The sequence below is a fragment of the Alligator sinensis genome, unplaced genomic scaffold (genome assembly GCF_000455745.1).
Source record: "Alligator sinensis unplaced genomic scaffold, ASM45574v1 scaffold433_1, whole genome shotgun sequence".
Lineage (NCBI taxonomy): Eukaryota > Metazoa > Chordata > Crocodylia > Alligatoridae > Alligator > Alligator sinensis.
The window spans coordinates 514953-526384 of record NW_005842502.1 but is presented as its reverse complement, the minus strand read 5'-3'; positions in this window follow the sequence as shown (position 1 = coordinate 526384).

Here is an 11432-nt window from a genome sequence, read left to right as displayed (position 1 = left end):
GTTCAGCACAGGAGTGCCCCCTCCTGGCCCACCACAGGGACCATGGTGGTTTCACAGCTTTGAGTCAAGAGGAAGTGGTGCAGGGGATGTTAGTTTCCATTTATATGAAGATTCACTGCTGCCATATGTGAAAGTAAATGTATTTACTTGACTGACTGGATGCAAATGCATCTGTGTGCAGCTGACAGGCATTGTGCAGAGTGGGCATATTGCATTTCCACTTACTGCACCTATCCCGGGGTGAGCAATTATTTCAGGTGGAGGGCCACTTAATGAGGTTTGGTAAGCTGTCGAGGGTCACATGGGTAGCCCCACCCCTTGACAGTTGCTCTGCCCCCTGGTTGCCATCTTGGGACTGGAAATCCCACTGCCACCTTTGCCACTAGAAGTCCCTCCCCTTGGCCCCTGGAATTACTCCTTTTGGGAGGTGGGGGAATGCCATCTTAGAACCAGAAAAAGCCAAATCATACAGTAGAATTCAAATGCCTAGAATAACATATTTTAATTTTATTACAAAAATATTTTTGTCATGATTTGTGTTTGTGTACTGCATATAGAGGTGATTGCATAATAACTCAAAAATAAATTCTTAGTCTTTTATATTGTGTGGGGGGTGGTTGTGTGGGTGTGTGTGCATGGTGGGGGTGTGGGGTGTGTGTGTGGTAGAGTGTGGAATGTGGGTGTGTGTGTGGTAGGGTGTGGGGAGAGTTTGTGAGGGGATGTGGCTATGTGTGTGGGGCATAGGATATGTTGGGGGATATGTAGAGTTTGTGGGGTTTTCATAGATTTCATAGACATCAGGGCTGGAAGGGACCTCGGAAGATCATCGAGTCCAGCCCCCCGCCCAAAGGGCAGGAAGTCAGCTGGGGTCATAGGATCCCAGCAAGATAAGCATCCAGTTTCATCTTGAAGGTGTTCAATGAAGGCGCTTGAACCACCTCCGGTGGCAGGCTGTTCCAGACCTTGGGGGCTCGGACAGTAAAGAAGTTCTTCCTTATGTCCAGCCTGAAACGATCTTGAAGTAGTTTGTGACCATTCGACCTCGTCATCCCTTGGGGCGCTCTGGTGAACAAACGTTCCCCCAGATGCTGGTGGTCACCCCTGATAAACTTGTAGGTGGCCATCAGATCACCCCTGAGCCTGCGCTTTTTCAGGCTAAAGAGCCCCAGGGCTCTCAGCCTGTCATCGTAGGGTCTGCTTCCCTGACCTCTGATCATGCGCGTGGCTCTTCTCTGGACTCTCTCAAGCTTCTCCACATCCTTTTTGAATTGTGGAGCCCAAAACTGGACACAGTACTCCAGCTGCGGCCTCACTAAGGCCGAGTACAGGGGGAGAATGACGTCCCGGGATTTGCTTGAGAAGCATCTATGGATGCAAGCCAGCGTTTTGGTCGCTTTACTAGCCGCCGCATCGCATTGCAGGCTCATGTTCATCTTGTGGTCAATGATGACCCCCAAGTCTCTTTCTTCCATAGTGCTAGCCAACATAGCACTGCCGAGCCTATAAGGATGCTGCGGGTTTTTTTTCCCAAGGTGGAGAACCTTGCATTTATCGGCGTTGAACACCATCAGATTCTCGTCCGCCCACTTGCTGAGCCTGTCCAGGTCAGCCTGGATAACCTGCCTGTCTTCTGGTGTGGATGCTTTGCCCCAAAGTTTGGTGTCATCGGCGAACTTGGCCAGTTCTGATCGCTTCTGACTCCAGTGTCCACATCATTAATGAAGATGTTGAACAGTATGGGTCCAAGGACAGAGCCTTGGGGGACCCCACTGGTCACAGGACACCACGATGAGTGACTTCCATCGATTACTACCCTCTGGGTCCGACCCCGGAGCCAATTTTCCAGCCAGTGGATCGTGGAGGACCCAAGGCGACAATTGGCCAGTTTCTCCAAGAGGCGATCATGGGACACCAGATCGAAGGCTTTTTTGAAGTCAAGATATATGACATCAATCTCTTCTCCCTTGTCCAGGTGATAGGTCACCTGGTCGTAGAAGGAAATGAGATTGGTCAAGCAAGACCTACCCGCAACAAACCCGTGCTGGCTATCCCTTAAGATGTTGGCGTCGGCCAGTCCATTAAGGATGGCCTCTTTAATAAACTTTTCTAAGATCTTCCCCGGGATAGAAGTCAGGCTGATGGGCCTATAGTTAGCCGGATCCACTTTCCTCCCTTTCTTGAAGATAGGCACCACATTGGCCTTCTTCCAGTCTTCGGGCACTACACCAGAGCGCCAAGAGTTTTCAAAGATCCGTGCTAGAGGCTGGGCTATGATGCTCGCCAGCTCCTTGAGTACCCTGGGGTGAAGATTGTCAGGGCCAGCTGACTTGAAGGTATCCAGCTTCTCAAGATGTTCCTTCAGAAAGTCAGCATTAATGGAGGGCAGGGGATCACCCTCACCCGGACTTCCCGGCCCTGTAGCGGGCATGGGCGTCCCATGGGACTGATGAAAGACTGACGCAAAGTACCTATTTAATAGGTTGGCTTTTTCCTGGGCGTCAGTTATCAGGAGGTGACTCCCATCCTCCACCCTTTGTAGGCCTTTCTTTTTAGCCTCAGGAGATCTGCTAGGTCCCTGGAGAGCCAGGGGGGCTGCTGTGCCCTTTATTGTCCTTGATGCTCAAAGCTAGCTGGAGCTCCGTTGCAGCCTTGGCTTTCCTGGTCTGCTCCCTACAGGACCGGACCAGTGCAGAATAATCCTCCTTGGAGGTGACTCCCATCCTCCACCCTTTGTAGGCCTTTCTTTTTAGCCTCAGGAGATCTGCTAGGTCCCTGGAGAGCCAGGGGGGCTGCTGTGTGGGGTGTGTAGCTCTGGAACACACTGGTCTCTGGAACATGCTGTCCTCTCCTGCACTCAATGCAGGCAACACTGCCATATGGGTGTGTGGCGTTTGTGGGGTGTGAGGGATGGGAAGAGTGTGGGGAGCCCCCCCCCACTCATCCCATAGCACAGCCGCAGGCAGGGGCACTTGAGGTGCTGGTGTCTGGCTCTGGCCAGTGCTGCACATCACGGCCAGTAGTGCAGCCCCTGCCGGGCAGTCTCTATCACCAGTGCTCCCAGCACTCACAGCAGGGAAGGGAACCCAAGGTGCTGGAGCCGGCTGCCTTCCTCACCCCAGCCAGCTGTAGCACCTGGGGCTTCCCTCCTGGGCTTCCCTGCTATGCAGTGTATGTTCAGGGACCACTGGTGATACAGACTGCCCAGCAGGGATGCACTCCTTACTGTGATTTGCAGTGCTGGCCAGAGCCAGGCACGAGCACTGAACATGAGCATGTCCTTGCTTACTGCCAGGGCTGCGCACCATAGGGGGAGTGTGGGAGGGGTCCCATACCCCCTACCCTTCCTCACACTCATACCCTGCTCAGCCAAGCTCCATGGTGCTGCCACCTCCCTGGACACTGCTGCCAGCCCCAGCCCCACACTCCAAGCTCTGGCCCAGCTGTAGCCCCACCTCTGACTCCCTCCTCCCCAACCCCTGGCTTCCCTACCTGCTTCCTGGAGGGAGCAGGATGCTGGGGAAGCCTGCAGCAGTGGGCTGTATTTTGCCCACCCCTGATCTATCCAGTAGATCAGATCTATCCACTAGAAGGGAAGACAGGTGTGGGTCAGAGAAGAGGGTTAAAATAGAAGCCAGCCTATGCAATTTTATGGACAGCAAATACAGATACACTTTACAAGTCTGCCCATGACAGGGTGGGAGAAAAGAAGCCAGCTCAGAAGTAAGTTGCCCAACTGGGCAATCATATGCATAGACAGCTTCAGTGGGCAAGATCACAGAGTTGGGAGACATCAAAAAAGGACACAAAGATCAACACTTAGACTCAGTAAGCAACCTGAGTTTTATAAACAGTCAATAGCCATTTATTCACACTCCTATTTCATAGGAAAGGACACCGTTATGTCTGTCTGTGTATACTGAACCCAGCCCTGTACTGTACACTTGATTTACAGAAAAACCTGCATATTTGCTGCAAATGTTATTGCATATTGAAAATCCTCTACATTCTTGTTAGGAGCATGTCTTACAGAATCTACTCTTTTGCATCCTCTATTTCTTTTTCATCTTTCATCTTCTTCTTCTTCCTTCTTTTTCTGTTTCCCTCCTTGTTTCTGTGTTTGTCCCTGCCCCTTCTTTCAGTGTATTTGGTATTTCCAGTATGTGGATGTCACTAAGAGAATGCTACTGCAAAATGATGTTATTTAATTATCAAGGTGGGCTTTTTTGAGGAAGGAATCCTCTGCTTCCTGCTCCAACAAGTCTCAGTATTTCTGTGTTTCACAAAGAACCTGAAAGCAAGCATGAAAGGGTAAGTCCTGGCTGCAGAGGATCAATGTCTGCATTAGCATTCATCCATCCATAAGAGATCATGAAGAACACTTAGTGCAAGGACCATAGATTTGGTAAGGTCATGTCAGTGGAGCATGTGGATCATCAGTACACTGCAGGATGCACTGGCAGAAGCTTTACATTTATTGGCTTCATCAGGAGATGTTGTATGTTGCAATAACCACACTTGGAAGTCTCAAATTTGTGGCTGACTGTGGCCAGGTCATGTTTGAAAGAGTGATACTCTGGCTTCTAGCCAGCAGCATACAGACAGAACTGTTGCTGCTTAGACATCTCTTATCAGCAACTAGTACAGAAGCTTACAGGTCATCTACATAATTGAGTGACAGATCTGGCTGAAGGTGGGTCTTCCTTCTGTCCATCTTACTGGAGCTGGCTGGGTAACTACTAAATAAGTCAATCTGGGCAATGTTTCCATTGATATTGATAAAATGGATCTGTTCTGTGCAGCTAGTATTAGTAGGCATAATACTGCTGGACACATGGCATCATGAACTATACCAAATACATTGTACCTGGTAAAGTTCAGGCCTGAAGGCATAGCAGGCACAAGGCCATATTTGCACAAGTAAAATGACTTTTAGAAACTGTTCAACAATGGGAGGAGTGGAATTCACACGCATTCATTGAGAGGATAATTCAAAGGCATGGGAGCAGTATGAAGGCATGAGTTTGGTTTTGGTGAAGGAAACTGAGGGCATAGGCAGGGCATGGGGGACACTGGGGAGTGCAACCAGCAAAAGTTCTCATCCTTTTTATGTAGGCTGGTCAATAATCCCAGATAGAGACGAAAACAGATTAAAAGGTACATTGGAAAACAGCTCCAAGTCTACCACTATGGTAAATAATAACTCAGTGACTTGACCCCCAAACAGTGTTAGGTTAATTTTTATAGTCTCCTTGAGTAGCTTTGTATAACAGTATTTGTTACAAATGGGGCACATCTACATTTGCATATTAATGTGTAGCAATAAAGTCTGGTGCATATCACACTGGAGTTTATTGTTCCTGGGTGCTATGTTTGCAGGTGCACAAGACTGCAGCACGTTGGATCAGGTCAGAGCAGCCCCAGCTGGTAAAGGGCCTGGGGAATCAGCCTGCCAGCCCAGGACTGCTCTGACCTGGCTCAACATGCTGTGGAGGGGATAGTGCAGGGGTGGGCAAAATATAGCCCATGGGCTGGATCTGGCCTGCCAGGCCATTCTAAATGGCCTGCAGGGCCCCTAAAAAAAATTAGAAAATTAATATTTATCTGCCCCTGGCTGCCTGTCAAAGTTGACAGAAGCCAGGGGCAGTAGGACCCAGGGGGAGCTGGTGGCAGAACTAAACAGCCACAGCAGCAAGTCAGACCTGGCCCTCCCCCCACAACCCGAGCCCCAGTTAGAAGCTTCTGCCTGTCTGGAGACTTCTGGCCTGGGGCTGTTCCTGCCTCCCTATTCCAAGGGAAATACAGATAAGAAGGAGTGGGGAGGGAGGCAGGAAAGGACAAAGGGTGATTGCCTCAGTCCTTGGGGCTGGCCACACCTGGAACTGCAGACGAGAACCATGTGGTGCCAGAGGGGCAGGTGGGTGGGAGGGGGAGCAGGGAAATGGCTGTGGCAGGCAGGGGAAAGGGGCAGCAAGTGGGTGCACAGAGTGCAGCAACAGGCGAGTGGGAGCATGGGGCCCACGCTGGTGCACCAAGCCCAGTGCCGGCAGGGCCCAGAGCTGGGTGGCAGGTGGACGGGTTCAGACTTCCAGGGCCTCTATGGAGCTGTATTGTGCTGCTCAAGCAGGGAGAGGAGGGAGCCAGCCAGACTCCATAGAGGCCCTGCCCAGCTCCCTGCCCACCCGCTGCACTCTGGCATCACATAGTTCCCAGTTGCAGCACCAGGAGTGCAGGAGCAGCTGGGACATGGTACCAGAGTGGCAGAGTGGTGGGGAGGAGGGGCAGGGATGGGGAAGCAGCAGGAGAAGGGCAGCAGTGGCAGACGGGGCAGGTAGTAGCGAGTGGGAACACAGGGCCTGCTCCAGTGCCTCGGGGCCTGGAGTGGCAGGAGCCTGGAGCCTGGGCTTGCAGGAGCACTGGCAGGGGCTCTGCCTGCTTTGGGGTGGTTTGGGGGGAAGGCTGTGGGCAAACCCTCCCTCTCATAGATTTCATAGACATTAGGGCTGGAAGGGACCTCGAAAGATCATCAAATCATCCCCCTGCCCCAGGGGTATCAGCCCCCTGCCCCAGAAGCAGGAAGTGAGCTAGGGTCAAAGGATCCCAGCAAGATGAGCATTGAAATGTTTCTTAAAAGAGTCCAGAGTACGTACCTGCACCACTTCTGGAGGGAGTTTATTTCAGGCCTTGGGGGCCTGGACAGTAAAGAAGTTTTTTCTTATGTCCAGCCTAAAATGGTGTTGGAGGAGTTTGCGACTGTTGGTCCTTGTCGTCCCTTGTGCACCCACAGTGGGGTGTGAAGCTGCAGTGGGGCCATCTGATGGTGGACAGATGTTCCCACAGATCCTGATGCACACCCCTTATGCCACCAGGTCACCCCTGAGCCTGTGCTATTCCAGGTTGAAGACTCCCATGGCTCTCAGCCTGTCTTCATAAGGCCTATTCTCTTGCCCTCTGATCATGCACATGGCTTTCCTCTGGACTCTCTCAAGCTTCTCCACATCCTTCCTGAATTGTGGAGCCCAGAACTGGATGCAGTATTCCAGCTGCAGCCTCACCAAGACTGAGTACAGTGGGAGGATGACATCCTGAGATTTACTTGAGAAGCATCTGTGGCTGGAAGCCAGAGTTTTTTTTTCCCTTTACCAGCTGTGACATTGCATTGGTGGCTCATGTTCATCGTGTGGTCAATCATGACTCCCAAGTCTCTTTTGGCCATGGTACTAGCGAGCGTAGCACTGCTGAGACTATAAGTGGGGTTTTTTGCTTGAGGTGGAATATCTTGCATTTTTCAGTATTGAAGGTTATCAGGTTTATATCGGTCCACTTTCTAAGCCTATCCAAGTCAGCCTGGATCAGCAGTCTATCTTCAGGTGTGGACACTCTACCAAAGTTTAGTGTCATTGGCGAACTTGGCCAGTTCACTTCTGACACCAGTGTCCACATCGTTGATAAAGATGTTAAAGAGAAGCTGTCCAAAGACAGAGCCTTGGGGGAAACCATTGATCCCACACCTCCCCTTCCTCACACCCACCCCCTTCCTCACACACTGGGGACTAGGGGTGGGGTGAAGCAGGTCAGGAGTGAGAGGCACCAGCAGGGTTGAGGGAGCTGTGGGACAGAGGTGAGGGTCACTGGCAGGGCCAAGGGGCTGTGGGTCAGCAGTGAGGGGCACCAGCAGGGCTGGGGTGGCTGTGGCTTGGGGGTGAAGGACAATGGCAAGGGCAGGTCAGTGGCATATTATTAGTGCTCAGCAACTGGACCTGCATCCTGGTGAGTGAAGGAGGTAGGGGGAGCTCTGATTTTCCATGATTATAAAAACAAAATCAAATGCCAAAATATATGGGTATTTAGAATTTATTTTATTATAATGATTGAGGCAGTGGTAGGCTTCCAACTTGCTTTAAAATTGTAAATATATCAATAAAAATTAAACCAATTGATAGACAGATACAGGTGTTTCATTGTAATTGTGGAAAAACATGGATTTCGGGGTTTTTTTAAATCAGAGAATTTGGGATTTTTAAACAGAGAAAATCAGGACCCCTGGTGATCTGGACAAATCTTTTGTACAGAACCTCAGAGTTTTCTTGTCTGGGCTCTGCCCTTTATTGTTGCTAGTGCCCAGTGAGCAAAAATTAGTAAAGCTAGTGGTAATGATTTATTGGAACAGGAATAGTGAACTTCTTTTTAGTCTTACATCCAACACCCACACAGTTCCTCATTTATGATACTGTTGAGAAACATTTTGAGGGGAAACTTGATGTCCAGTTAATACTCTTTAATCTAATACCAGTCAGTGGAATTTCCATCTGTATGCAAGTGGGCATACATTACTGGGGCAATTAATATAGATCAAGCAAGAAGATGCAGTTTCTTCTTGCACCACTAAAGCACACAATTTGATTATGATATGCTCATGTGAATATTTATAGATAAATGTGAAGTGTAAATACACACATTATAATGTAAGCAGGATATATGGAGGAGTCTGGCCAAAAGGGTTCCAGGGTAACCTGGGAGTTGTTAGCAACTTTGGTGTCACTTACATGGGAACAGCAATCTGCTGTGAGTTGTGAGAACACGCCAAGTTTATGCAGGTCTCTGTCAGTGCTGGGACACAGGTGGCCAGGTTCAGGGCCAATCAGGGATCAGAGTTTCTGTTTTTGACAGCCTCAGTATCCAAGGCAGAGTTGGAGTTGGTGAGCAGGGTCCAGGAGTAAGCAGAGTAAGAAACCAAAAGACTGAGAGGCAGGTAGAGTCTAAGGGCACTTTTACATGTGCTCCAGGGGTAGGAGGAGGCTGGCACTTTAATTAGAGCAGCTGTGACAACTGCTCTAATTAAAGTGCTGCCATATCTCCTGTATCAGCATCCCTACACTTAAAAATGGTGGCAGGGGCACTTGAACAGTCTTCAAATACCTGAAGGTCAATTATAGAGAGGATGGAGATACGCTTTTCTATGTGGCTGTAGGTGACTGGATTAGAAGCAATAACCTGAAGCTGCAGCAGAGGAAGTTTAGGTTGGAGATTAGGAGGAATTTTCTGACTGTGAGGGTGGTCAAGCATTGGAGCAGTCTACCTAAAGAAGTTGTGGAATCTTCATTCTTGGAAATTTTCAAGAGCAGGTTGGGAAGACATTTGACTGGGATGGTTTAATCAGGGACCTCCTGCCTTGAGCAGGAGACTGGACTAGATGACCTCATGAGCTCTCTTCCAGCCCTACTTTCCTATGATCCTAAGTCAAACATTCTTATGTGACACATAGCAAAGCAAAGCAAGATATTCACCATGCTTTAATTATCCAGTTTCACTTCTTTTCTTGGTTTGGGGATCAGTCATAACGTTCCCAAAGTTCTTCATTGTACAGAATTGTCCATGAATTTCTCCTCCACATCCATAGCCTGCAAACAGTTAATTGCAGTTATTCCACAATTTTGACATTCACAGTACTTTGATTAGCATATGGCATTGCTCTGTGTAACAGGGACTCAGGCAGGAGCCCTGTTACTTAGGCAAGGTTGGGCCAGACTGACCCGACGATGAACCTTGTCAGGTGGATATCAGGTGGAGGGAATTACACACCTGAGACAAGATCGGGTGATTAGCCTGCCAAAACCAGCATAAAACCGGTGGCTGTGCATGGACTGATCACCTTTGGACACCAGGAGATGGATGAGGAGTTGCGGAGACTCCGGAGAGGAAAAAGAAGAAGCCGTACCTGCGATATAAGAAGGACGCCAGGGGAGCAGAGCTTCAGGACACATGGCAGGTCAGCCATGAAGGGGATTGCCTCCCTGAGAATCCCTGCTGCACTGGTGAGTGTGAGGAGATACGGAGATGCTGGGAGGCAGATCCACCGAGAGATTAAAGAAAGAGGAACTGCACCCCCAGATAGGGGAGGGGCTTGGAGCTTACCCCAAGGCCAGACCCTGTTGGGACCATCAATACTGAAAACAGGAAGACAGATGGGGAGAGAGCAGAAGAGGACTGCTTTCAGTACCACGTGCCCACTGAGAGTGAGAGGCATGGAGAGCACATGCCGCTAATGAGGCAATTAGCAGCAAAGACTATTACAAAGTATTTATGAAGTATCTAATGTGGGGATTTCACAACTGTAACTTAGACTTCCCTCACCAATGAAGTAATTGGTGAGACTCCAATAATTATAACTATACCACTTCTAAGTTGAAAATAAACGAATACTGTGAGTGCTTAACATCAAGGTTGCATCTATCTATCCCAGAACATCAGAGAGCACTGATTTCCTTTCTTTTCTTCCCAATCCAAGTTGTGGCAGATGAGTACAGAGGCGAGACAAGGATAAGATCGCCTATCCTGCTCACACTTTGATATCTTGATTAGGTGATTGTAGCAGAATGTCATCCTGGGTATGACATTAAACTGCATCCAGCAGTGGAACAGTTTTAACTGTTAGGATAATAGTGAGACAAGTACTCTTTAGCTACTGCAGTCTTTGGGTTGCCCTTAGGCAAGGTGTTGCACCCATCAGCCTCCCTTACGAGGTTTACAGTTGAAGCTGTTGGGGGCTCAGGATCATGGATCATCTTGTTTGGTGGATGCCTGGTGCAAGTGGAACAACAATAGAGGAGACTTGCTCAAGTCAGCTGGGCACTGTAACATGCAGCAAGAAGTGGCAAATTACTGCAGTATTTTGCCAAGCACAGTCCAAATCCATGATCTTTCAAGAATTAAGAAAAATCACACAATGGCATTAAGGGGGTCCCTGACAGAAAAGGTGAGGAAACCTCACCCGGTAAGGATAGTCATGTGTTATAGGAAAATCCTGACAGTCAGCATGCTACTGTCTGCACTCAAAAGAGAGCAGTCAAAGTGGCAATGTGGAATGTGAGGACTCTACATCAAATTGGGAAATTGGATAATGTCAAGCATGAAATGAAGAGATTAAAGATCAATATTTTAGGTCCATGTGAAACATGTTGGAGAGAGTCTGGAATTATAGTTTCAGAAGATGTGAAGACCATCTGTTCAGGAGGTCAGATGCACAAAGAGGACTCAGGTTGATCTTGGATGAATAAACTTCAATATGTTAGCATGGTTTCTGGGCAGTATCTACTAGAGTGATGTTTGTGAAAATAAAGGCTAAACCCTTCAATATTACAATAATACTATACACCGACAGCTGAAAGTGGGGAAGAGGGCATTGATAATTTCTATGAAGACCTTGATAAAGTGAAAAAGCAATGCAAACCTCAAGAAGTGGTCATAGTGATGGGAGATCTAAATACGAAAGTTGGTCATGAACGAGTGGATAATATTGTTGGACCTCATGGACTTGAAGAGAAAAATAAGAGGAGAGAGATGGATTGATTAGTGAGGTGTAAATGATCAAGTCATTATGAACACATGGTTTGAACACGTCCTGGAGATAACATTAGAAACCAAACTGATTACAT